Source organism: Mirounga leonina, unplaced genomic scaffold (assembly GCF_011800145.1).
Source record: "Mirounga leonina isolate KUSES-001 unplaced genomic scaffold, KU_Mleo_1.0 Mir_169, whole genome shotgun sequence".
Classification (NCBI taxonomy): domain Eukaryota; kingdom Metazoa; phylum Chordata; class Mammalia; order Carnivora; family Phocidae; genus Mirounga; species Mirounga leonina.
The window spans coordinates 3,433,527-3,456,227 of NW_023270431.1; positions in this window are offsets into that span (position 1 = coordinate 3,433,527).

A 22,701-nucleotide genomic window follows, 5' to 3' on the forward strand; every position below is an offset into this window, starting at 1 on the left:
AGAATTGTTGGAGATGGGGGGAAATGGAAGTGTTAAAGGCTGGCTCCTTTCTGGTACAGTCCAGCTCAGTAACAGGGACAGTGTAGTATTTGACAGTGCTCACATTGCCTGTGGTTCCTATTGCATTGCTTAAACCTAATTGCGTTTGAACCAGAATCTTGGCCCATGGTCTGTTACGTGAGGATATTAAATGTGTGTCATGTAGAAAGTATCTGATGCGGTGTTGTGCATTGTAATAAGCTACTAAAGATTAGGGCCACGAGAACCAAAGAAACCAAAATCTATAATTATTGGCATTTGTGGGAATTGTTCGAAGAACATTTAACCATTTTAATCCAATTTTCTTTCTTTATGGTCCTTAACGGAAGGGGAAATATACACAGAGGGCTTCAATCTATAGTCCCCTTTTATTCTGTCTTATTGAAGAGTATAAACCAGATCTACGGCTTACCTCATATACAAATCTTATTCAACATACAACAAAGGAGACATAGATGCTCACAATGAATTTTTGTCAAGTTCTATCTTTAAAAGAGGTTTAAGATAGGCTTTGGCCACAAAACAATTCTATGTGGAATTTTGGTGGAAGCTTTGTTTTAAAACATTTAATCAAAATTATGTTCTTATAAAAGGCTAGTTTGTAAACACTTCTAAAGACAGAATATGCCATACTCAATTTTATGCATTTTTTGGAGTCACTTTATTCTGGTTTTATCACAGTTTTGTATATGAGATATAACCATAAAGAGGTAAAACTGATGTATTTTACTGGCCTCTGCATATTGTCAAGATAGATACATTGATAATGCATTCATTCAGGCCATTCTGTTTTACATACTGGTTTGATGTCTCTTTCTTTGAAGTTGTCATTAAAACTAGTGTATAAATTACAAAGAAATTGGCATTATTGCTTTAATGAATGCTTGAGCTTTACAAAAAAAGAAGAAAAAAAATACATCTCACCCATCTATTTATTTGTTTAAAATATTTTTTTGCAGATAACTGATATGGTTTCAAACAAGATTTGGCTTATTTAAAAAAAAAAAAAAAGGAAATCTGCCCTTAGAAATTGGAAATATTCCACACTGAGGTTATTCAAAAGAATAAGAATAGGCTTGTAATTCTGAAGAAAACTGAACTTTAGATAAGCCTAGATTAAAGTTACATGTCAAAGAACAAATAGAACTTAATGTGCTAAAGCAAGAAAAAAATTAACAAATAAAGAAATTATCCCTTGTTTACTCTTCAAACAACAAACAAATTGGTTGTTTACCTAATGGGTTGAACCTTGTTTACAGGCCACAAATGCCCTTTAAAAATGAAACAGTTAAGCCATCCTGTAGAATCTCTTTTCCTTTCTGATTTCCATGACTGACCTCAGGTGTCCCGTGTGCTTAAATTTGCCTACAGGGAACCTAAATTGCTTAATGGGCTGGCCAATGACAAGTTCTTCCCCACATTAACTGACCATAGCAAATCCTTCTGAGTCACTAACGTCCTCCAGTTGTAAGTCATGTCTACTCTCATGAAAATGTACCAACATCACGTTGTAGCTTATTTCAGCAACATTATACATTGAAATCACTGCCACATTTAGAATCCTTTCCATCCTTTCACTATATGCACTTTTTCCTTAAAAAAGGTGGGTTAGAAGCCATTCAAACTTATCAATGTGAAGGTAGTGTTTGACATAAGTTTTACAGCTGCAGAGCAGACTGGTAAGCATGATAGCGTTCTATATTCATTTTGTTTTCATTTCTAACTGTAAATCTTTCACAGAGACTCTGTCCACAGTTTCTTCATAAAAGGTAGCTTGTCTAAAACGCCACTATCAACCTAAGAAGAGCTGTGGATACTATAAACATGACTGTTATGTATTTAGCTAATTTGGTACATTAGGTGCTTAAACTAGATACATCCGTTTTAATTTACAAATGTGATCAAAAGGAAAGAGCTTTGACAGTCTTCAGTAATGCATGAACTGACCCTAAAGGCAGGTTTTTTTTTTTTTTTTCAAGATTTTATTTATTTATTCATGAGAGACAGAGAGAGAGGCAGAGGGAGAAGCAGGCTCCCAAGGAGCAGGGAGCCCGATGTGGGACTCGATCCCAGGATGCTGGGATCATGACCTGAGCCGAAGGCAGACGCTTAACCATCTGAGCCACCCAGGCGCCCTAAAGGCAGTTTTTAAAAAGAATCTCTACAACTGGCAGTCAGAAGAATCAAAAGCAAAAACTTTATTGGCTCTGTAAGTTTTACTTGGCCTCAATTGGCAGTCTTTGAAGGTAACACAGAGGATTACAAAACTATTTTTAATCCAAATGATTTCAAAATGAGAACTTCTTAGATAACTATTAATAAAAAAAACATTTGGTAGTTCCTATAAATATTTATTTCTTACCTCTAAGATTTAAATTTCATCTGATGTAAACATAAAATCCATCAGGTAGAATGGTTTTAATTCTTGGCCTGTTAGTTTTACTAGCATTACATAACCTGCCCAAACTGGATGGTAGTTCACCATTCCCTAAAGAAACTGAGTGAATAAATGATGTTTGCAAATGTCTATGACAGACAGGATTATCTCTATAATACTTTTATTTGAAAACATTAATTGACAATAGGTCTCTGCTAAATGATTTTTATGACATCTCTAATTGTCACAGAATAGTTACAAGGTAAGCTTAAGAGTTGTAGAAGAACAGCTATCCCTACCATCCAATATAACATTAGAAATTATAGTCAGATGGAGTGCTTGGGTGGCTCAGTCGGTTAAGCGGCCAACTCTTGGTTTCAGCTCAGGTCATGATCTCAGGGTCCTGGGATGGAGCCCCGCATGGGCTCCATGCTCAGCGGGGAGTCTGAGGATTCTCTTTCCCTTTCCCTTTGCCCCTACCCCGACTTATGCTCTCTCTCTGTCTCTCTGTCTCTCTCTCTCTCTAAAATAAATAAATAAATCTTTTAAAAAAGATATTATAGGCAGGCTGTGTAATGCTAGACAACTAATAGGCCAGGATTATACCATCTTACCTTATGCTGACATTAGCTTCAACATAAACATAACCATAGCTTCAACAAAGTCTGTTCCTTTTGCCTATGTAATTTTGATACACTTCCAAAAGTAACTGTTAATGGGATGGCCAGTGACCCTTCCTTAGTTGAAAGGTAGACAGTGTTTTTCTGAATTTTCATCTTTGAACAATTTACTAAAAGCAAACCTACCATGAATGGGCTTAAAAATCTTAGCAATTTAAGCCTAAAAGTCATTAAATTAAGAAAACCTTTCTTTTCTTATAAGTAGTCAAAGGACATTAAAGATCTAGGTCTGAAGAACTCTCGCCATTTCAGGAAGTATTACAAGAATATTCCCTTTGAGACCGATTTGTGAGCAATGCTATTTCACGGATAGAAGTATTGAGCTTTTGGGCGCCTGGGTGGCTCAGTTGGTTAAGCGACTGCCTTCGGCTCAGGTCATGATCCTGGAGTCCCGGGATCGAGTCCCATATTGGGCTCCTGCTTGGCAGGGAGTCTGCTTCTCCCTCTGACCCTCCCCCCTCTCATGCTCTCTGTCTCTCATTCTCTCTCGCAAATAAATAAAATCTTAAAAAAAAAAAAAAAGAAGTATTGAGCTTTTATATTTACTGTGAGAGAAATGTAGATTGAAAGAACATATTTGCAGTACAAAAGTCACAAAATAAGGGCTTTATTCACGTAAAAACTCAAAACCACTGCCTAGAACATTTTAGTCAACTTTATTAAAAAGCATTTTATTGGCTGTTTCCATGGACATAGTGCTCTTTCAAATGATACAAAATACAAAACTCAATACAGACACATTCAACAAAGCATGAACCAATTTTCCAGGCTTTGGGTCTTTTTGATTCATTACATTATCCATCATTCCTTTAACTGTTTTTTTTTTTTTTTTGTAATCACTTATGCATTCTCTACATGTGACATACAAGAAATCTTAGTGTGGTTGTACTTCATTAATTTTAGAGATGTAAGATTGGATTTATTTTTATATAGTTTGCTAAGGTTTTGTATTAGGTATACTTACAATGGAAATGTGTACTTAAATTCTGTGAAAAATGCTAATCCAATGCTAAAATAGATAAACTAACATAAAAGGAATAATATATTTGAACATATAGACTTGGCTATTTTCCCAATTATCCAGACATAACAATAATATTTATACTGCTTCAGATGATTTTAAAATTCAGTTAAATGGAATGTTTGATTATATCTATTTAAACTACTTTATTTATTCAAATTTTAACCAACTTTATTGTAATTGCCATGCTCCCCTTCTAATTTTTTTATTTTATGTAGACAAATATTTATATATTTTAAAGTAAAAAATCACCATGAAGTGCATTTAACAAATTCATCCTGAATGTTGTCATTAACAAAAAGTTTTTGATAAGAATCTGACAATAAAAATGTACAAGCTCTGCTAGAGAGAAATGATCTATTTAAAAAATCAGATTCAGTTACCTCTTTAACTGAGAGCTGATCAAATAGGTGGCTACATAAGAGAATGGGACCCTCAGCAGGTATCTTTGTTTGTCAGCATAGTAGAAAGAAATCATGTTTGCCATTCTTTGTTTATTCATGTAGCAAAGGTCTGAGAGGCATCTGCATCTGTCTGAAAATTAGCCAAGAGTTTCATAGGCATCTATACTCTTAAAGGAAAGAAACAATAAAAAAGAAGACATAGAAGAAATCTTACTTGGTAAGATTTAGGCAGAACCAAAGCAAAGCAATGTACTTCTTCTTACTTATTTATTTATTTAGTAGGAGAGGCTATAGACCTGAGTAACATAAAAACAATTTTTTTTAGGATCACAACTTCACAAATTCAGGTGAAAGACTATGGTTAGCTTTCTGTTTAAAATCCTGATTTAGGAGAATGGTTATTTGCAGCTGTCCCTTGCAAAGTCTGTCACTGAAGGGTAATGCTAAAAGTACTGGAATTTATCATTCGTTGAGGGCATTTTTTAGCAACTAGATGTTTTTAGCACAACGATCAAATTCTGATAATATGGCAATTGGTTAGTAGCTTTTTTTTATCCATTGCATCACAAAAATATTCTGGATTTTGTATCAAAAAGCTTTTTAAAAAATATATACAATTTGACAAAACCCAGGATCTCAAACTCTGGCATGAATAATAAAACAGTTTAAGTCCCTTAGTGTAAATCAAGGTGCCTATTTACAATTCTCCTAGAGAGCTCACAGATTCCATTTAGTATAAATTATCACCTTTCAAAAAAAATAATCATCCCAGGTTCTCAAGTTTACTTTATATCCCAAATCAAAAATCTCAAATATTTCGACAGTAAAGTTAAAAATACCAAAATTCTTACAAAGTTTGCCAACTTCTACATAAAACATCTTTCTTCACTTTTGAAGTATTCATATTTTATACATCACCTGGGCTTCTGTGATAAGAGAAATAAACACATTTCATTTTGCCTTTCATCTATTATTTCACATTAATTATAAAGCAGAGTATTTCTGATGAGTCTTTTGACTGTACAATTGTATTACCTTCATAATATAATGCAAGAAACTGTCATTATGTTATATTTCTCCTCAGAAATGATTTTCATTTTATTAAGCTCTTTATACCACGTTTCTCTGAATCTGATTACTTCCTGCATTATTTACTCGTTTATTTCATCTTCTTTTGACCAACCTTATTCTGCTGTGCTGCTTTTCGTCTTTCATCTTCAAAGCCCCATTTCTGGATCATATGTGACTGTCCAAAGTTAGTCACTGATACAAACTTCAAATGCAAAACTTCAGTTTAAAAAATTCCAGCTGAACTTTATCATTCCTGAAAACGTACAGATGTTTCTACCACATTTATTCTTTTTATTGTCAGGATCATAAGGCTGAATGCTAGAAACAAGCTGTTTTCATTTCAATTGTGCTAACAATCCAGGAAAACCAGACTTTGATCTTTGGGAAGAAGATTTGGGACACCCAGTGTGTTACAATTGTCTTTAGAGATTTATTTTACAAGAAACTTGCAGTTGTGTTCCAGAATGTGTCTTATATTTATTACCAAGGGAAAGAGGAGGGGTAGGAAGTAATTCTGCTGTCAGCCTTGAAGAAATCAAGTGTAAGTGATCTAAAAAATAGAGACTTAAGTGGGACTTGTGTGACTTTGAATGGAATGGGTCTCTGTGTTACCAGCAACACCTCTGGAAATGTTTCACAAACATCGCAGGCAGGAAAGAGGGAACTAGCTTGAAGTAAGAAAACAGAGGGAATGAAATAGGAAGATACATTGTTGGGGACCTTTTCATAGGACTGATCACAAGTTAACCTGGAGGGAGATCTTAGAAAGCATTCTCTTTTTCAAATAGATTTATTTATTGAGAAATAATTTATATGCCATTTAAAGTGTGCAATTCAGTGGTTTTTAGCACACATACAAAATTGTACAGTCATCATAAACTGATTTTATTTTTTTAGAAGATTTATGTATTTATTTTAGAGAGAGAGAGTGAGCAGGGGAGGGGCAGAGGGAGAGAGAATCCTGACGCACACTCTCCACTGAGCGTGAATCCCGACGTGGAGCTGAATCCCAGGACCCTAAGATCACGACCTGACCCAAAATCAAGAGTCAGAAGCTTTTTTTTTGTAAAGATTTTATTTATTTTTTTGACAGAGAGAGAGAGAGCACAAGCAGGGGGAGCGGAAAGCAAAGGGAGAGGAAGAAGCAGGCTCCCGGAGTAGCAGGGAGCCCAATGTGGGGCTTGATCTCAGGACCCTGGGATCATGACATGAGCTGAAGGCAGTCGCTTAACCAACTGAGCCACCCAGGCGCCCCAAGAGTCACAAGCTTAACCAACTGAGCCACCCAGGTGCCCCATAAACTAATTTTAGAATATTATCCCAAAAAGAAACCTTATATCCATTAGTATTCACTACCCCTTTCCTTTTGCTACACCCTGAACCTGGCCCCTGGCAAATGCTAATCTGCTTTCTGTCTTTATAGATTTGTCTATTCGGGACATTTCAAAAAAATGGAATCGTAAAATATGTGATCTTTTGTGAATGGCTTCTTTCACTTAGCATAACATTTTCAAGGTTTACCTGTATTGTAGCATGTATCCGTACTTCATTCCTTTTTCTTGATGAATAGTATCCCATTATAAGAATATGTGACATTTTGGTTATCCCTTCATTAGTTAACGGATATTTGAATTGCTTCTACCTTTTGTCTATCATTAATAATGTTGCCAGTAACATTAGAATCCTTTTTAAATTTAAATTATTTTTTTTTGCTTATGTATATTATTCCTTTTGTTTCTTTATGATTGGAATATGGAAAAAACTGTAGGCATATTTTATTAGAGAAGTACATCAGGTCAATTATGTCTCAATAAACCTGGAAAATAAATTTTTAAAAGGACATCACTTCTAATTATGCACACTAAATTAGAATACTATTTGTTTTAAAGGTAAAATATATAAATACATATTTGTGTCATAATATTTTTGTGTTACAAAGTTTTGCTATGTGAGGGAAAAACAAATACTGTTCTAATTATCAAAATTATTCCCTGAAAAATGTGTATTATAAAAATATACATTTATATAACCTGCTTTTTGAAATGAAATATGCTATTAAGTTTCTATAGACTGATTTAATATCAAGTTTGAATGTAAAGAAAAAATAAATACTTTAAAAGCATTTATTGAGTTCCTTTTATGTACAAAGAGAATGTAGGAGATAAAAATATAAGTAACACTCTCTTTGGGGGACAAATCCATATATATATATATATATATGTATATATATATATATATATATCCCTTTACTTTATTTGGACCTTGGTTCTCCCTTGAAGACAGAATTTCTCTCGAAAGGCCCATGTGTAGAGGTAACACATTTCTTCTTCTTGCCTCACCCAGGGTTGGAATTGGCCTTCTCTGTGCCTTCTGTAAGTCTCAGTCCATCCCATTTTTTTTCTTCATGAAAAAATCTTTTATCCATTTTTGTCCATGTCATCCAATGCTTGTTAGCCCCATTTACTATTTATTCTATTGTTTACTCACCTGCATTGATGATTGGTTGGCATACTTTTCTCCCTCATCCAGAATCCTGCCTTCATATCACTAACAGCAATATTTATGTAAGTAATGAATCTAACATCCTGTGGCAGTTTCTCAAACTGTGATACTCCTGCCAGCCACATCTAAATCACATCAGTTTAAAGAGGCAGGTTAATGGATTCCACACCAGACCTAGTACATCAAAGTTCTGAAAAGTAGAATCAAGGAATCTGCATTTTTCAGAAAGCTCTCCAGACAATGCTTAGACACATGGAAGTTTGAGAATGAGTGCCCATACCCTCCTATTTCCTTATTCTATTCAACAGTAATATTCGACACCCACACTATCTAGTCATGTACTAACCGGCTAGACACTGCTATCAGTTATTCTACCTTTGAAATAATAAATCTCTTTGAACATAAAGTTTGATTGTTTAATTTCTTGCAATCCCATTTTTAACTTTTTCCCTCAAATGTTTCAGCCTTCTCCTCACTTCATGTGCTTCTCCATCCAGCCTAAATCTCATTATCCAATACTTTCACCACTTTAATTGGTACTCTTTTTTTTTTTTAAAGATTTATTTATTTATTTATTTGACAGAGAGAGACACAGTGAGAGAGGGAACGTAAGCAGGGGGAGTGGGGGAGGGAGAAGCAGGCTTCCCGCCGAGCAGGGAGCCTGATGTGGGACTCGATCCCAGGATCCTGGGATCATGACCTGAGCTGAAGGCAGATGCTTAACGACTGAGCCACCCAGGCGCCCTAATTGGTACTCTTGATGCCAGTGCTCACTCATTTTTTCGACCACATATGCTTAGCACACTCCAGCTGCTGATTAATCCAACCACTTGTTACCTTGATTCCTCTATTTGCAGATGACTAGGAAATATTTCTTCAACTCATCAGATTATTGCCCTATTATAGTTGCTGTTTTCTATGTACTCCTTTCAAAACACTGCTTAGCAACTAGTCAGCTCTCTGCTCCATTCTCCCCCATAACTACTTCAGGAACTGACAACGCCAAGAATCCAGTTTCACCAGCACTGTCTTGTCTCAGCAGATGATCCTGCTTATTTCATACCCCTAAATCCCATATCTATCTGTTTGCCAGATAGAGGCTCTAGAATTCTCTACAGCCAGTTAAAATTAAGTATGTCTGTAGTAGGTTGAATAATAGTCTGAAAGATATCAGATCCCAATCCCTGGAACTACAAATGTTACCTTATACAGTAAAATGGTCTTTATAGATGTGATTGAGTTAAGGATCTTGAGATGGGGAGATTATCCTGGTCTGGCTGCACCCTAAATACAGTTGTAAGTGTCCTGACAGGAATGAAATAGATGAAGATTTGATAGAAATGGAAGAGAAAGTGATATGACCAAGGTGGCAAAGATTGGAGTGATTTGGCCTCAAGTCAAGGAATGCTGGCAGCCACCAGAGACTGGAATAGGCAAGAAACAGATTTTTCCTTAAAGCCTCTGAAGGAAGCGCAATACTGCTGAGACTTGATTTCAACCCAGTATACTTATTTCGGACTTCTAGCTTCCAGAATTTTGAGTGAATAGGTTTCTTTTTTAAACCACCAAGTCGGTGTTAATTTATTACAGCAGCCACGGGAAAGTAATAATGCAATATCATGGCCAAAACATTTGTTGAAGTGACTGACACAAACTTTTCTATACTTTTCCTTATTTTGATCCCCAATAGTCAATCTGTCATCAAATTCTGTTGATTCTACTGAATGCATCTCTCTCAAAATCATTCCTTCTTCTACAAGCCCACAGCCATTATCTTTGCTGAGCCATAAATAACTTTTGACCTGACCTTCTAGAATAGCCTTTGTTGCAAACTGGCCTAAGTTTTTTTATTACTTCAAGATTTTTCAGGTTCTTGAGTAAACACTGATAGCTTCCAGTGACTGCAAGGGAGGAAGTAGCTCAAAGTCTAGTCTCCAAAAAACTTTCATCTGTTACAATGAAAGAATCTACTAGACCAAAGTCTGCTGTACACACAGAGTCTTCTTAGTAAACAAGAACAACATTTCATACATGTTCCAGAAGCTCAGCAAGCTCCTGTTAGCTCTCCTTAGGAGCTCTTATGAGGACCACCTCCTGAATCAATAAGGCAATATTGTGGCCTTAGGAGCAGCCAAAGTTCTAGTTGGATCAAGAGACAAAATTCTTCCTTATGTGGGGCATTGCCCCAAAGTAGCAGGTTCTGGGACTTGTCAGTTTCTCCTATAGTGTTCACAGAGGAGCGGTAAGCCTGTGGAGCCTTTCAGACAACCATGTATCCAGAATACTCTTCATTCTCCTTCCTCCAGTTTAATGTCTAAATCCTTTATGCTAGTCAGTTAAACTTCTGCCATTGATTAGATGATATGTGAGGTACTAGTGAAAGCTTCCTCTGGAATGTGTGTTTCAGATTGGGTTCCTTCAAATATCAATGAACCATCCTCAGGGTGTGATAAAAGTTAATATCACACACAAATACATCAATCTGGTCTTCCTGAATTAATTAAATTACCTCACAGAAAATTTAAAGACTTGATTCTCTTTGCTTTTTATGTCTTCCCTTCATATCCTTCTTCACACTGTGTCCAGGGTGATCTTTCAAACGGAATACCTGTTACTCATTGTTGACTCTAACGGCCTCCAGGGCAGATGTTGATCTTTGTCTACCTTTTCATTCACCATACCATTGTTATTTCAGAAATATTTAATTTTTTTAAAGATTTTTATTTATTTATTTGAGAGAGAGAGAATGAGAGACAGAGAGCACATGAGAGGGGGGAGGGTCAGAGGGTGAAGCAGACTCCCTGCCGAGCAGGGAGCCTGATGCAGGACTCGATCCAGGGACTCCAGCACCATGACCTGAGCTGAAGGCAGTTGCTTAACCAACTGAGCCACTCAGAAATATTTAATTAATAGTAGTCCTCAAACTAAAAAAAAAGAAAAAAGGCAAGCTATAATCTTTCTAGTTATATAACTACTTTGCCCTCTCCAGTTTGCCTACCACAATATATATTTTTTTCTCATTCTTCAGATTTCTACTAAAAAGATAAATCCTCTGTGGAGCTACTGTATTTTTCTCTGTGTTTTAGCTTTCTCTTCCCCTCTGTCTTCACTTTTCTGAGTTTATAACCTTATGTTTTGACGTTGTTAAATTAACATGTGTTAACTGGAGTACAGGTTACTGGATGGTGAGCCACAGTCCAACAAAAGACCACAAGAGAAATTGAAATAGAGAAATCTATTACTCACAGGTCTTAGAGGAGGTAGAGTGGGCACCACAAAGTGCCATTTGGAGAGGTCACGGCAGGGTGCAAGCAAAGAGAGTGACAGGACCTGGGGCACTTCCTTTATTAGGATGTGTATAGTACTTTGAGGTTCCCAGGCTGGGACCAAATTGGTCAACTCAAACTAAAAGAACAGGGTTTCAGTAAGTCCCCCAGGGGTTTTATCCAAGGAGTGTAGATGGCATACAGGTGCTGGGAGGCAGGAGAGACTGTTATCATAAGGCTGTTGGGGAGTCATATCAGGGACTTGCATTTTCTTGTGGCTCTGTGGCTGCCATCCAGGATGTGCACTTTCATGAAGGGCTGCTGTCAGTTCAAGGTCCCCACAGGCTGCTTGGATTCAAAAAATGGATACTGAGGCAGCAGTACCACGGAATAGCTTAGCTAAACTCTTGACATCTTATATTTTTGCTGATACTGAATTTTAGATATTTGTAGGAGTCCCCTGCACTCCCACCAAGTCTGCAAGCTTCCAGGGAGTGCTTACCATGTCTTTTTCATATGTGGAAGTCTCATTTCTATCATAGTGCATGATTGACTATCTATAAATATCTGGCGAAAGAAAGAAAAAGAAGAAAGAAAGAAAGAAAGAAAGAAAGAAAGAAAGAAAGAAAGAAAGAAAGAAAGAAAGAAAGAAAGAAAGAAAGAAAAAAGAAGGAAGGAAGGGAAAGAAAAGAAAGAGAAAGAAGAAGGAATTCCAGAGCCAAAGAGAATTATTTATTATTTTATAAGCAAAAGATATCTCTTGCAACTACAGAAAAGAGGCTTATGTAATTTTTAGGCCTTTTGTTTTTGAAAGTAGAAAAAATGTTTAAATGTAGGTTATTATACAATGAATTATGTATGAGTAGCATGTGTAAACTGGAAAAGATATTTTCAATGATTGAGTTGTTTAATTCTTTAAGCACATCTTTGTTCTATGTTAAATTTAAAAACTGAAATAATGTCAGAATTGGATATCAACTTTTTTGAATATTGCATATACCATATTTTCATAGTCTCAAAGAATGTAAAATGTCAGTGTTTTTAATGTAGAAAAAGCTACACTATATATTTCTACAAATACATATGCCCTATATATGTCCCCATCCATGATGTTAAGCTACTAGGCTCTAAGAATAAAATTATTGAAATCAGAAGATCTGGGTTCTGGTCTGTCTGGGTGGTCCTGAGACCACCACTTAATGCTAAGATAACATTAAATAGGAAAATATAAAAAAGAAGGGGAAAAAAAGAAAGAAGCATCATATGGAAATATTCAAAATTACTGATTTCTGATCGCTGCTCTAAGTTCTTTTTATTCATCTTTATTTGGCTGATTTCTCTTAAGTGATGTGCTTGCATTCATTTTTCATTCATTCAACAAATATTTATTGATCCCTACTATGTACTCAACTCTAACGTGCTAAGAATAAAAAATGAGGGCACACGGCCTACTGCTGGAGACTGATACCAAAAGAAATCTGCCTAATTGTAGGCATGTGCCCTTAATATATACCCAAAGATATATTATAAAACATAATTAGTTTTATACATTATTTATGTATTACCTTTCTTTCCCCCTACTAGCACAGTAATTGTGTTCCATTACTACACCAAAACTGGAGTTTCCAAGGATTCATACATTTCATGTTTTAGAAAATAAGCAAGCTTTTGTTTTATATTTAATTTGAAATCTGTGAAATAAATGCATTAAATTTCCTGAGCATTGACCTATATCTTTTCCCAAAGTTAATTCTTACAATATTGAACATGATTCCAACTTGTATCACCGAGCCTTGTTTATTTATTTGTTTTAAAACATTACTAAATCATAAAATTGAGGTCTCCTTTTGCTGTAAGTGTATCTTTTTATTTGGTCTTGTCAGTTCTATAAAGCACAGCTTTCACTGGAAACCACGATGCTAGAAATTCATATATTTCAATTATGTCCCCCTAGAGGCCAGTAATTATTGGAAAAACAGTTAACTGGTTTTATGGTCAACCTTTGTCTAGAAGTTCATCCCTACAACCTACAATCTTTTACCCTACCTCTAAAATGTGAATGCAAAGTAGAAATGGTAACCCCACAGTAAAATATGCTTATATGAAATCCATTATTTACTTGTAAAAATGTGCCAGAAGGCGTTTTGCTAAAAACATTTCCCTTTTCATTTTAAAAAGATTTTGGTTTATAGAGTAGCATTGTTAAAAGTATTCTATTCACTACAAGATAAAGTGTTTTCTTTTCCTCCTTTTATTTTTTCCTCTTTCTCTCTCCACTCCACCCTCACCATTTTTTTTTTCTTTTAGTAGACTTAGAGCATTTTCTTACAAGTCTTAGTAAATATTGACTCTGTTAGTGATTCAGTGATGATTTCTGTCTTGCTCATCAGTCTTGACTCTCCTCTACTAGAACCATAACCTACCCCGTCAGAGATTTGTTTATTACTTTGTTCCTGATATAGAGATGTTTTTAGTTCCTAATAAATAGATTGGACTCCATAAATGGATTCTGACTATAATGCCAGAGTAACTGTCTTTTTCAACACAAATAAGCAAAACAATTGCCAAGGGTTTCTCATTGTTTTCAAATAAAGCCGAATTCTAGGATGTAGTAATAAAAATTATCCTAGAAATTGACTCTGGAAACAATATGGGAGTACTCTCTTCCCCTTTTGTGATAACTCTCTGCTCTAATAGTTGTAGTTTATTAAAACAAAATCATTCTGCAAATCTATGGCAGCTGAGGTTTAATATACCCATAGTTTTATGACTATCATAAGATTAAGCCATGAAACAATAAAACGACAAAAAGAACAAGAATGTTTGGTATATTTTGAGGGGTCATATTTATGCTTAAACATTGTAAATGTGCTATTTTTTTTTTTTCCTGTGGAGTACATATGTTTTTCTAAAACACGTCCATTAGTATAGTCTTAGGAGTTTTATAACCTGGTATTTGACTCATTTCCATGGTCTGGGTGTATAAAACAAATATTTGAAAACCATCAAAGTTCATCTTCAATAAAAATTTTAAAATGATTAAATGTGAAATAAATCTAAGTATAAATGGAAATATTGTCAAATTAGTTAACATATTTACACATATGAGTTAATGAAACCATCTGAATGTTCTAGTTGATTTCCTTTGCTATGTGAATGAAAGTTCCTAAGGGAGCCTTTAGGAAAACAATATGGTGTGTTTTCCTGGACATAGAAAAGTAAGTAGGAGAAGAGATGAAATGGGAAGTGTGATACTGAAGGAGAGCAAGAAATAGGAGAAGATGCTGAAAGAGAAAGGTCAGGGCAAGTAGAGAGAGACCAGCATCTGTTCTGGAGGCCGTTAGAGTGCTCAACAATGAGTAACAGGTGTCCACCTGTTACTATATGTTTTGGGTTCAGTGTCCAATTTACTGGAAGTTTCCCTTGATTCATGAATGCTGAGGGAAAGTATTGGGTACCCAGGGAGTGCTTTTTCATTGTTGCAAGATTTAAAAATCCCTGAAAGACTCATGTTTTTTCCCTTGAAAATTATGATGAGGATATTATTGTGATCTTATCCTGCTTTTCTTCTTAAAACCCTCAATTCTGGGCCACAGGACAATTTTTTTCAAGCCGTTTCTCAATGGTAGCTCAAGGAAATACAGTGTTAGTATAATTTGTCTGTTGTGTGGCATTGAACATCAGTTTGGGGGAATTTTCCTATTGGACAGAATGGTGACTTCATTACTCTATTCTTCATTACTCCTTATAAGACCAGGAGTATAGGAAGAAGAGTTCTGAAATCTAGTCTCACCTCACTATTGTCTAGTAAAAGGACCTTGAACAATATATCGCTTTCTGGTTATTCATACAATTATTTCTAATACTTTGTGAACAACTATTAGCAGAGAAGAATGAGTGATGTCTGTTAAGTTCATGAGGATTCTGTATCAAGGAGAGCAGATGGGGTCATGGAAAAGGTAACATGGTTGATGTTTGAAACTTGAGTAAGATTTACTAATTTATTTGATGAATGTTTATTGATCATCTACTATCTGCCAATATTGCAACAGAAATGAGGAAATGCAACAAATTTCCCCACAGCAAGTCACGATTCTTAGTTTTTCAGAGTTCTATCAGAGATTATATCACCCAGAAATCACAATATGTTATTTTGAATACTGTGATGAAAGTATGCACTGTCAGTAGAAACTGGGAACAAGAAATGCTTTATTGTGACTGGGAGAATCAGAGAAAGCTTCAGTGAGAAAGTAAACAAGAGTCATTTTTGGAGAATGAGTAATAATCTTATAAATAATGGAGGAACAGGTTGGCAGAGAAAGAAAAGAGCACATGCAAGAAGAGTGAAGATTGGCACATAGTTTGATGTGGCTGAAGCTGACGCTGGAAAGATAAATTGAAGCAGATTGAAAAGTCTTCTTACACTGTGATGTGGACTTTGGATTTTATCCTGAAGCCTCTGGGGGAATCACTGAAGGTTCATAAGTAGTGGAGGACAGAGATGAGTTTTAGAGAAATAACTGTTGGTGATGGGACAATGCAGGAGATGGGAACTGGAGCTGACCAACCAGCTAGGAAATTGATCAATTCTTGACATTCTTGTTTTCCTCCAATAGGATTTTAACATTCTTCAAGGAAGGAACCCAATTTTATTGACTTTTTTTTTTTTTGGTCCCTGAATAATGCTTGCTATATAAAGACACTTCTTTGATGGTTGATGGAAGGAGGAAGGGAGGGAAGGAAGGAAGAAAGGCCTTAAAAAGTGATGGAGTGGTCTGGATGAGGACTGAAATGACATATCAGCTGTAGGATGGCCAGAAAAGACATATTGGAGATGGATTGGCACCATAATTTAGCAAACAGATTTCATTTCTGTACATATGGTCAATGAATATCTTTTTACTTTTTTTTTTCCTAATATGCCCTGGCACATGATCCCTGAAGTTTATGATGAGTCTAGTGCACAAAGCTGATTTTGCATAGCTGATCATAATAGTTGTTGTATATTCTTCCTTATAGTCTTGAATTACTCACTCCTAGGATACTGATGACATTGTGGTTGACTGAAAAGGAAATGTTTCCCAGGGAACTAGAAGCATATTTTGACTCTATTTTCTGAATTAAAATCTATAGGGAAATGCCCAGTAGTCTTATCCCATAAGAGAAAGAAACGTATTTACTGGCTTAGGGGTGATCAGATACAAAATACCGATTTGAACATGGAAGAATGTTCTCTGAATACTGGTTATCCAGGCTTTTGTACCTGCCCAGAAGAACAATAGAGAAATACAAATTTCCCTAGATCTCAAAGGTCTGCAGATAACAAATGAGGTTATATTAACTGTACAAATTCAAATGTGCTGATTCATACAGTTACCATTTTCCTCGACCTCTGTCAGGGTTATATATGTGAATCCCTAGGGATACTTTTCATATGCTGCAGGCCAAGTATTAGAAAATCAAGTTGCCAGAAGACATTTTTCCTAAAGTCAGCTCACTTAAAGATTAATTCACTGATTTTGCCAGATTTACCAATTTATGATTAACAGTTACATATACGTCTTATATAGCTCTATGTGCCAGGCATATATTAGAAACAGTTTACATAAACTAACTCATTTTATCTTCACAACACTATTTCTAGCATCATTTCACAGTTGAGCTTAAGTAACAGGTCCAAGCCACTCAGCTATGGTGTAGTTGGTTTTGAAGTCTATAACAAGAAAACAAAAACAAAGTCTATAGCAAGAATGTTTAATAATGATAAATATCAGTAAGTGAAAAAAATCAATTTTTCATTTGGGAATTTTTTCATTAATAAATGCAAAACAAATGCATTTGTTTGCTCACATTTTAGAATTTTTAGGTTTATTTTGCTAATTTCTCAAGTAGTATGCTAACATTTGGGGAAAAAGGTTTTTTTTTTTTTTCATCAATAACAGATGTTGAATATTTCTGTTAATTAGGATGGCCACATAACTTATCTTCCAAGCTGAGGATGCTTTTGAAAGTAAAAGGGGGCACTATTAATAATTGCCCAAAGAAAAAAGTTTAAACTTGGACCCTACCAGGCTAACTGCGGTGTTTGGTCCCCATGTTATTAAACTTTTTAAACTTTTTAATTAAAGGTCTTACATATCACCAACAGAGCTTTTAAAGGTGTAAACCCACAATTCATAAATTTGGTGATGTTCCTTTGGAAAACTGACCATTTGGCAAAACTACTTTGAGCAAACTGATTTTCCTCTCTTCACAGGGCTCAGATACAGTCCACAGGACAGAGCGGGAAACTTTCCTCAGGTGTCCTCCTCAAAAGGAAAACAGTGTAAACAAGTCATGCAAAACTTCTTTTGCTTTGTCACTCCTTATAACTTCTAGACACTTCCATAAGTAAAATTTCCATCTACTGGGAACTAGGATTTGGCTATCTAGAAAAGACATCATGACATTGCTTCTTTAAGAACCACATAAACAGAGATCAGCCCCCAAATACTGTGAAAGTGTATCAATAAGGCTTAAAATAAACCCTTGATTGAATTCATCTACTCCATCCTTCCTCATTAATTAGATGAATCTCAAGAAGCCCAAGCAATTTTGTGGCTAATGCTATTTGGAAAAAGTAACAACACAAATCAAAAATTCTCTGCAAACATTTCAGGAGACACTGAATGTTAGATGAGTAAAATTTAGTGTTGTCCTAGATTGTGTGGTGTTGGGCGTTTTTACATTGAAAATGGTCAGTTCATTCCATGATAAAGAAGGTTGTTTAATGTTATTAAGTGTTCTAATACTGAGGCAAATGCATAACACAACAGAATATACAAATATACAAAAAACTCCCCTTTTCACCAGTAAATGTGGATACAGGTAGAAAGACTTTTAGAATTGCTGAAAGAAAATCTGCAGTAATAAATAACTCTCACAAATAGAAATTCAGATTCAGAGGAAACCTGCCCATCTTTTAATGTAAACTGGGCTTTGAAAACACATTTGAGGACATTCTCCTGTAACTTCATTATCTAAAAATCTGATTTAATCTATTTTATTTTGAACTTGAAGTATATAATTTGTGTACTGAATCCATGAAAATTTTTGATAAAGTCTAAGGTAAAATCATTACTGTTTACTACTGTTCTCAGTAAGAATTTAAAATTTACTGTTTAAACAAAGTAGCTTTATTGTTGACAGTAAATGGTAATCTAAAATATGTGAGGCAGAAAGGAATCATAGTATTTCTTTGTTACAGCATCATCCATCCTGCTTTTATGTGTTTTCCCAAGATGTGCATGTATGCACTCTTTCTAAGGAGCAGGCTCTGAAGGGCTACTGAGAATGACAGAGAATGAAGCTTAATACAGGTTTCAAAATTTGATGAAAGAATTAAGTGTTATTACATGAGATTCTTCTAACCATATCTTGCATATTAAAAACTAATATGGTGGCTTCTTTCTCTTTGAAATACAATTAATTTGCTTCCTATAGATGAAATTTACGTATGAATAGTTTTATCAGGTATTATTTATATTTGTATTATGTTGTAGTGAGAAGAAAATTCACGTTATTTTTATCATCTAGAACACAGTTTATCAATATTGCCCTTTTCATTATTCATCGATTTCTTTTTCTGATAATTCCTTTTTTTTTCAATTTTTAATTTAAATTCCAGTTAGTTAACATACAATGTAGCATTAGTTTCAGGTGTACAACATAGTGATTCATCACTTCCATATAACACCCGGTTCTCAACACAAATGCCCTCCTTTCTGGTAATTCCTGTTGTGGTTTCTACTCTATTTATTTCTCAATGTCCAAAAGTCTTATTTTCCCAATTTTATTTGGAAGTAATTTTCTGAGACTTAGAATCCACTTCTTCATAGGAAGAAATTAACAAAGAATTTACAATGTCAAATAATGGTGGAGATTCTTGACCAGCTCAAAAGGGCCTGTTTACCTTAACATATTTGTAATATACTAAAATGCTCATAAATATCGAGAATAACAGACCCAAATCCAAGCTACTTTGAGCTAAGGCCTGGAGTCCACAAATTTTCTTATCTCCCAGCATGTAGATGGAAGGAAGGATGGAAAGTGACAAGAACTTCACCTTTAGCTACTCTGGGGAAGTTGTACTGTGAAGTGTTGAAGTTAGGTCAACTCTTCCACATGGGCGAAACCAGTCTGTCTTACCATTAGTACAAGATCTAAGCAGATTGCTAAATAAAGCAATAATCCTGTGAGAGAAGTATTACTTGTGAAATGCAGAAATTGCCTGCCTAATCTGGGACAAGTAACTTTTCTACACAAAATGAATACAATAAAAAACAAGACAGTTAAGGCCTGATCCTCACTGGGCTTATGTTCTTTGTGGGAGATACAGATAATAAACAAGTGTTTACAACTGTGAATGTTGTTGGAGGTTGAGATATTCAGGCTTCTCAACCTCAACACTATTGACCTTTGGGCCCCCAATGATGTTTTGGTGGGTGGGCTATTCTACACACAAGGACGTTTAGAGCATCCTTGACCCCTGCCTACTAGATGCAAATAGTAGCACATCCCCAGATTTAACAACTAAAAATGCCTCTAGACATTGCCAGTTGTCCCTTGGAGGATGATTGGGGGGGAGCAGGGGGCAAAATTGTCCTCAATGAAAGCCACTGGGCTAGATGAAGAGAGAAATTGATCTTTCTAGACTGTTAACTGGAGGTCATTGATGACCTTGATAAACAGAGTTCGAACTGCGGTTCTGGAAATGAATATTGAAATGATGGGAATGAGGGAATGAGAAGTAAAGAAATGGACCCAGCTCTCCAGAGGAGTATTTTCTGTGAAGGGGAGGAAATAATTGGTGCAAAAGCTAAAGGTTGACGTGGCATCAAATGAAGCTGTTTGGGTTATTTTTATTTCTTGATTATTTCTTGTCTTTAAAACGAGGAGTTGCTATCACATGTTTGTAACTGGTTGAGTGAGATATGGTGGGAAAAGTCAAGGCAGAATAGGGAGGATAAATGAAGTAACAGTCCCTTAAAAGGTCACTGTGAGGATTCAGCCTGTCAGTGGAGGAGCTGAGTTGGTAAGACACTTCTTTTTTTTTTTTTTAAGATGTTATTTATTTATTTGAGAGAGAGAGAATGAGAGAGAGCGAGTACATGAGAGGGGGGAGGGTCAGAGGGAGAAGCAGACTCCCTGCTGAGCAGGGAGCCCGATGCGGGACTCGATCCAGGGACTCCAGGATCATAACCTGAGCTGAAGGCAGTCGCTTAACCAACTGAGCCACCCAGGCGCCCCGACACTTCTTACATTATAGCGAAGCAAAGAGAAATTTGGGGCTCAGGTTTAGGAAACGGTAGCACTGGCGATATATTTTATTATTGAAGCAGGTAGCAAAGTCATCCACTGAAAAAAGACAAAGGTAGGTTTTGCAGGTAGTAAAAAGTAGTAAAATGTAGGTTTTGCAGGTAGTAAAAGTAGAGTTCAGCTTTGTTTTCGCTGCATCAAAAATGGATAGAATCCAGAAATTCTCTGTTAAGTCCTCCGACGCTGATCTTGAAATAATGCCTTAAATAAAACATACTCCTAATTCTAAGTCTTATTGCTAGAATAATATACTTTATGTAAAATTAAATACAATTCCTATTTCTGTTTTTCCTGCCAAAATATTTTTATTAGTTATATGCTTGTAGCACACAAGAAAAATATTACTTAAGTCTTTCCTCTCAAAATTCAGGGAAAAATACATTTTTTGTGGGTTTCTTTGCCTATACAACACTGCATTCCAAACAGTAACAATAGTATAAGGAAAATTATTATTAAGGAACAACTTTATCATTAAATCAATATATTCTCTGACTTGAAATCAATTTCCTTAGAGTTTTATATGGCCTTATTGATTCGAATCATAAAAGATACAAAAGAGGATACATTTGTACAAGTTCAATAACATAAAAAGGAAAAGACGTTCTCAGTGAAAAAACCTCAAAGTATTCAGTGTGTTGATGAATGAAGGAATTTGAAAACAAAGAAACAAAGTAAATTATTTCCTTTTCTATCACAGACTTGGAAGAAATCCGTAGTCTGTCTGCTGTGTTACTTTACCCTCTCTTCTGGGCTAGATATTTTGTGAGCGCTATGTACTAGTGGCTCATTCTTTAGAAAGTAGTAACTCACACCCGAGAGAACTATATATAAATGGAGGAAATGTTCACTTTGACCTTTGTTTTAAAAGCTCGACCAATGTTTTGAATTCTCTTACCCTGACTTCATCTTTAGTTGGTTTATTTTCTGACCTGAAAGAATGAAACATATTTACATTTATAAAAAGCTTTGACTTTCATGACTAATGGATGTTAATTGCTATGACCATGACATTTTGTATCTTACCCGTATTTCTAGGTTACCTTTTATAGGAAAATCTTTGAGGATGAAATTACCAGGGCTTTTAGAAAAACTAAAATATAGTGCTTTCTAAAAATACCAAATTATTGCTAACATAAAGCTTACTATAAATCACGTGTGATTACAAGACTGTGTTTTAAAATTTCTTTGAAATATATTTTACTTAAGTAATTTGGAATTTTTAAAGAAAGGTAATTAAGTAACTGCATGGACAGAAAGGATTATTCTGTTTTGGATGTTTATGGCTTCTTTATTTTATAAATATTCTTGCCTTGTCTTATCCTGGTCATTCTAAGGAAGTATAACCCTTTGAACTATCGAAAAAACCTTCTGATAGTATTTTATAAATGCTCTGGTGTTTATTATAATCCTCTCTAGCTGGTTCTTACCCTCTTAGCCTGGTCTGTCTGTAGGACATTCCTAATCTCTTTACTTTGGTGGGGACTCAGTTTATAGGCTCAGACATATAGGATATATCTGAATTGCACTTGGTCTCCCACCACAAATACCTTGTTTATCTACTTTTTCCAAATGTGTTTATCTTAAATCCAGGGAGAAATTTTTCAATTTGTAAAGTGATAAAGAGAAGGTAAAATAAATTAAATATGTTCATTGTGAGGAAAGCAGCAAACAGGATTTCTAAACTTTTTAATATTATGTACCCAGATTTTAAATATTTATGTGTCTAATCTTCACTTTATTAAAGTGACCAGATAAACTTTACAAGTCTTTGACCATAAGTAAAGATTCCTTTGCCAGTAAGTGTGGCTGATATTTACTACGATAGAACCAAGCAGGAATCATAATTTTATTTATTTATAAGAGTACAGCTTTTTCTCTACAGTTTTTTTTTTTTAATTTTAATTTATAGCATGACTGCCTAGTCATCAGGATTAAATGACAATTTTAAAATAAAAAGTGATTTCTGGAGGAAGAGGTTGGGAAT